General features: G+C 28.1%; 1 pseudogene; it reads right to left on the bottom strand.

Annotated features, from left to right (window-relative positions):
* Nucleotides 1-2,641: 2,641 nt before the first annotated feature.
* Nucleotides 2,642-6,733, bottom strand: LOC100793105 (probable mannitol dehydrogenase; annotated as a pseudogene).

Genomic DNA, 6,733 nt, shown 5'->3' with positions numbered 1-6,733 from the left:
GGAACACTTAGTTGTCTGGTTTTGTTCATTGCATAACAAGTCAAACAACTACCTTAATGGGATTATTAATAAGTTAGTGTTCTTTTCAATACATTTGCATTGTAATACCTAAACGTACAACACCAGTTTTTAATTGTTTCTCATATGGAACAGTGCTATCAAGGGTCTTGATGATGCTCCACAGCCTAAATCAAAGGCTTCTGCTAGGTGGATTGTCGTCAAAGTACGTCATTTACATAAAACTTTCACTTATATATATTTCTTTGTGTCTGTACACTAGTCGTTTGATTAATATCCAAATTTCATTATGTATTTAGTGTAATAGACAAAAAGGAAGTACTGAGTGCGGCTACTATGTGATGCACATGATGTCCACCATTATTTTAGGAATTTTTAGAAATAATTGGGAAGCGGTAAGTTTATTTCAAAGAAAATCGATTTATTTATAATTTGTATTACATTATTAACTTATTATGATTTATTTCATCATGCAGTATTTTAACGATCCTAGACCATTGGAGCCATAGAGATTAAAAGCATTGCGGATCCAGTGGGCACAGTTTTATCTCAGAGTTAGAGATCAGGCCTAGGATTTAGGGACATTTTTTAACATTTTTTACATTTTCTATGTAACATGAATATTGAATTCATTTGATGATTGTTCTTTATAATAAATCAATTATTTGATGTTTATTATCATTAAAACTGCTTGAAAGCAGAATAAAATGTTTATTTGCTGTGAATTAGGCCTCCTGAAATTGCATTTGACAGGTACAATTTTGGGTTTACTGTAAAAACAAAAAATATATATAAAGAAAAATACTTGAAAACAACATCGGTTATTAACAAAAATAGATGTTAATATCATAACCAACATCGGTTATTTACAAAAACCGATGTCGATATGAACCTTAACATCGGTTATAATAGAAAACCGATGTTAACGTTTGTATATTAACATCGGTTATTTGTGTATAACCGATGTCAGCGTTTGTATTTTAACATCGGTTATCTGTAGATAACCGATGCCAACTATTGTACATTAACATCGGTTAATTATAAATAACCGGTGTGAATATTTGAATATTAACATCGGTTATGTACACATAACCGATGTTATACACAAAAAACTACACCAAATAAGTGTATGCATCATCAACGTTGACATCGGTTTTCTAGCAAAACCGATGTTAAGGGCATATGTTAACATCGATTTTTTTAGAAAACCGATGTTAAACTAACATATTAACATCGGTTTTACTAGAAAACCGATGTCAACGTTCATCATGCGTACACTTTTTTTGTTGTTGTTCATTGTGTTTAACATCGGGTATTTAGAGAACCGATGTTGTCATATGTATGTTAACATCGATTCTCCAAAACCGATGTTAACATTCATACATTCAACATCGTCACTTTCAACATTGATTTTAGAACCGATGCAGAATGTTCTAAATAACCGATGTTGAAAGTGTATTTTCTAATAGTGATAAGAACGAGGAAGACATACTCATCCTTGTCTTGTCCTTTGTAATGCATATTCACAATTATGACTTATATATTTTTCGGCGTTTAATGATTATAGATTTAGATAATATTAAAATATCTTTTAATATTATAATTTTTTATTTTAATTTTGTTGAGTGGGATGATGAATAGCATACTTGTGTTTGTCTTTTTCCATTGTTATGTCTATTTATAATCATTAATTATACATTTTTTTAGTTTTAAATAATTATAAATTTGGATAAGATTAAAATATCTTTTTCTCTTTTAATTAATTTATTTTTTGGTTTAATTGTTTTCTAAATTAAAAAAATACTTTGATCCATTCAAATATCTTTATTAGATTAATTTATCATATAACATATTATTATACACAAATAATTTATCCTCTCCATGGTTTTGTTGTTTCTTGTAATATACTAAATTTGAACTTCATGGATGCCTACTCCTATTTTGTATGGTATCATGTTTTTTAATATACAATTTTTATTGTATTTGCTAGAAAGTTTTCATATGATTGCAATGTCTTTATTGACCATAAAAATATTTTTTTACTTACATATAAAACGTGCAAAAATAGTTAATTCACCCGTGCGGAGACATAATTCGTGCTAGTTACATAAGAAAAACATTGCTTTGAATGATCCCAAGCTATATATATACATGGCTTAAAAATCTTTCAACTTCATACAATATAATAGTGTTTTGCTTTTCATCCGTTTTTTTTTTCTTTTTCTGTTTCATAATCATCCTGCTACTAAATTCAGCCAATTAATTATCTAACTAAAAAAGAAAATAAAAATAAAAATAAAAATAAATCAACTAGGTCTAGCTCAATTAGTTAGAGTATTGTAAATCTTATGGTACCATATTCAATCCCTACTAATAAAAAAAAAATAGGAATCAAAATAAAAAAGAAAACTAAACAAAAATAACTTATTATTATAGGGACTAAATAATTATTTACGAAAAATTTATAAAAACCAAGCCTTCATACGCTACAGATGCATGTTTGGAGAGTAAAAAAATTAAACCAATAAATATACCAATAACTCAAATTCAAAAGAATATGAGTTTGTATTTAATTCAACATAAAAAAAAAACTAGTTTAAAGGATGAGAACTATCCTCAATTATATATTTTATATTCGTGTTAAAAGGAATAAAGAATTAAAGACAATGACAAGAAGATAAAAATAACAGAATGATTATAAACTTGTGGCAATACAAAACTTGTGATGGGGTGTTCACTGATCACCACTCAAAATCAAATATATGTGCATTAACTAAGTCAATCAATAAACAAGGTAAATCACCTTATCAAATTAATACTCACTAGACAACACATATACTATGCTTAATCAAAACAATAAACTCTAAGCTCCAATTTTCATTGATGCAAATTTTAAGAGATTGGTTTTAGTGTGTTCCCAATGTCAATAAGAAATCGATATTTTACATATGCTTTGAGGAGGCATTCCAATGCCGTGTTCACATAATCTATAGGAATAATTTCAATGTCAGGCTTTACATCATGTTTAGTTACAAAATCAATCATTTCTTGTGTCTCCTTAATTCCTCCAATGACCCAGCTATTATCTTTCCCCCTGCAAACCAAATACAATATTTGTAAGGTTTAAATACCTTTTAGTATTTATAATTTAGTTTTTTTTTCTTTTCTTTTTGTCTGTATAAAATCATATTTTCTTTTTAGTACTTCTTTTGTTTTTAATTTTTAAATCACTTTAGATAACATTTTGAACAATTAAAAAATTTAAATATATCTTTGGTCCATGTAATTTAGTATTTTTTTTATTTTATCCTTGCAAAAAAAATTATTTTAGTCCTTATAAAATGTGTTTGTTTTATTTTTCGTCTATAAACCGTTTTGGATAGTATTTTTTTCATTGTTCAAAATACCTTTTTTTAATGTTCAAAGTGTTATTTAAAACACTTTAAAGACAAAAAATAAAATAAATACATTTTATAAGAATTAAAACAAAAATCAATTACAATGATGAAAATTAAAAAAACACTAAATTACAGGAATCAAAATTATATTTAAGTCTAAAAAATATTATCTAAAGCACTAAAATGACAAGAAACAAAATAGACATGATTTGCAAGGATTAAAAACAAAAAATTAATTTTATAAGGATGAAAAATAAAAAAATCAAATTATAATAACTAAAAAAATATTTAAACCTATTTGTAATTCACTTTTCATTTGCAATAATATTCAAATTATTCTCCGGTGCAAATTATTAGCATACAGAAACTAGATACAAAATTTATATCAATGGCAAGTTATGTCAATTCTAAATTGCATGAAGGTTCTTTGCTAAAACACATGGTATTCTTTTTCCATATGCATACCTGCAAGTAAAGGGAAGATTGGTAGCTCTAGAGGCTTCTCTGGTAAACCAACCATGACGAGTTTCCCTTGAGACTTCAACATACCTAACAGAGGGGGCAGAGGATGGATGGCAGAAACTGTGTCTATTATACCATCCAAGGTGCCCATTGCAGCCTAAACAGAAAAGAAGGGGCCTTAGAATTTGAGCAATAACTGTTTCTCATGGGTACATATTAAGCATGTTTGGTTCAATTTATTTGAAAAGAAAAAAAAACATATTTACAAGTCTATTTGAAATAAATTTACGGCGAGAAAAATCAATTAATTTTTCACAGTGAAAATAAAGCAAGAAATAATTGCTTCTATTTTTTCATAATATCTCCATGACTTTATATAGTAGAATCAATTTGCTGGTGTTATCCAAACACACACTACTAAAAATTCACAATAATGCAAAACATATTTTAAAACCAAACTACTTGGTTTAACAAATGGTTGTAGTTTGAAAACAGGTATGGTTTAAAGCAAACTTTTGTAAATACATAACGGGTTTCAAACCAATTTTAATTTAATTAACCCACTATAGCAATCTAGTGCAGGTTTTAATAATTTGTTAGAGGTCTTAAATTTAAATTTCATTGTCATCATTGTAAAAAAAGAGAGGATAAAATATGTTTTTTGTTTTAAAAAATATGAAAATATTTAAAATTCGTTCCTATAAAAATTTTAATATATTTTTTATCCTCATAAAATTAAAATATATTATTTTTTGACCCAGACATAAGTTTGGATAAATTCAAACTTGTGATGATAACTTTTTACATCGATTAGACATATACCGATGTAAATGTGACATTTTTTACATTGATTGTGTATATAATTGATATCAAAAGTCATGCACATAGGTTTGGAAGTCTGAACCTTCAAAAAATAACACATTTTAATTTTATAACGAATTTAAAATATTTTCATATTTATAAAGGATGAAAAACATTTTAACAAAAAAAAAATTTTAGTTAACCAAAAGGGTACCTGCATCTCATGACCACAAACGAGTCAGCTTCAAGATGTTGAAGGGCTTCCTTTTTTTGCTAGGAGATGTGCTAATTAGAGTCACCTTAGCCCCAAAAGCTTTGGCAAACTTGACAGCCATATGGTCAAGGTCACCAAGACCAACCACACCCAATTGCATCCCTTGCTTGTCAATTGCAAAATATCTCAAAGGGCTATACACTGTGATCCCAGCACAGAGGAGAGGAGCAGCAGCATCAAGAGGTAGCCTCCATATGTGGTGGTGCCATCAACATACTTGCCTGAATATGTCACAATCATTTTTGGACAGTAATTCTCAAGATTGTCTTCACAGCTTTGGCATGAGCGACAGGATAGAACCATGCATCCCACACCCACCTTGTCTCCTACTTTGAAGTTCCGTACCTTGCTTCCTACCTCTGTTACTTCACCTGCAATCTCGTGCCTATGTTTTGGTACTCAAATTAGAATACAAATATACAATGTGACCAAGGTTTTAAAAAACGGTTTGTAACCGTTTGAACTATAACATCAAGATTTTTTAATTATTTGTAATGTTAACACGACCATAATTTGGATCACATATCTTAATTTCTTTATAATTTTATTGGACTAGCCCTGCTGAAAAATTGTGGATTCAAACTTGAAAAGAACAATGCAATGCTTGTGATGCTTGAAAAATTCAAAACACCAAAACCCTGTTTGGCTTCGTTCTAAAGTAAATTCAGAATTTCACCAAAATCATAAACAAAACAAAAAATTAGAAAAACAAAAAGTGAATGTTAGTTTATTAAACCTTTAGAAATTAGCTAGATGTCATTTTTCAAAATCATCGAACATCATTGGTTAGGTTATATATTAAAAGTTTCACTAAATTAATTATTAGATTAAAATTAATTTGCACAAGATCATTAAGTACATGTTTAAATTTTAATAAATTAGTTTTGAAATTACCATATTCAAAGATTAATATGCATTGTAGAGTATTTTTTTTAAAAGTCAAAATTAAATAAAAACAATATGTATATTAACCTTTAAATATGGTAAGAGCATCTACAACTTGTGTTGACTGAAAAAAAAAAAAAGCATCTCCAACATAAGTTGATTAACTTTAAGGAAAATTGCTTTACTTTTTTTATATATTTTATTGAAATAGATGACATGAAAGTTGTTTATATAAATATCACTATTTATATAAACAACTAATATTTATAATATTTATATTATAAATAACATTTTTTTAAGTATTATAAGACCCACAAAATAAAATTAGTCACTTACTTTAACAAATATGATAACATTGAAGTAAATTTTTGCATAAAATATTTAAATTTATATAATTATAAGCCCATAAAATTAAGATGAGTAATCCATCTATGTAACTATGAATTGGAAATGCTCTAACATAATAATACGAAGCATACCCGGGTACTAGAGGATAAGTGGAAATGCCCCATTCGTTCTTCAACATATGGAGGTCCGAGTGACATATAGCACAGTACAATACTTTGAATGCTACATCTTTCTCTCCTGTTTCCCTGCCCCATTATAACAAAATCCGGTTAATTTAACTGAAATTTATAAGCATTAGATACTAATTCTATTTAATTAACAGGTGATATCATAAACATGATTTTAAACTGACCCAATAATAAAAATATAATTGAAGAAATGAGTACTACATGCACCTTCTTGAGAACTTGAAAGGGGAGAGAACCCCAGATGTGTCTCTAGCTGTCCATCCAAAAGCCTTCCTGGGATGCTCCATTTCTGGTGGAACTGCCATTTGAATCTGTTCTATAAGTTAATTGGGAAGGAACTAAAAGTGAGAATTGATTTA

Source organism: Glycine max, chromosome 8, assembly GCF_000004515.6.
Source record: "Glycine max cultivar Williams 82 chromosome 8, Glycine_max_v4.0, whole genome shotgun sequence".
NCBI classification, from domain to species: Eukaryota; Viridiplantae; Streptophyta; class Magnoliopsida; order Fabales; family Fabaceae; genus Glycine; species Glycine max.
The sequence above is the reverse complement of the archived record's forward strand: the minus strand, read 5'-3'. Positions and strand labels throughout refer to the sequence as shown.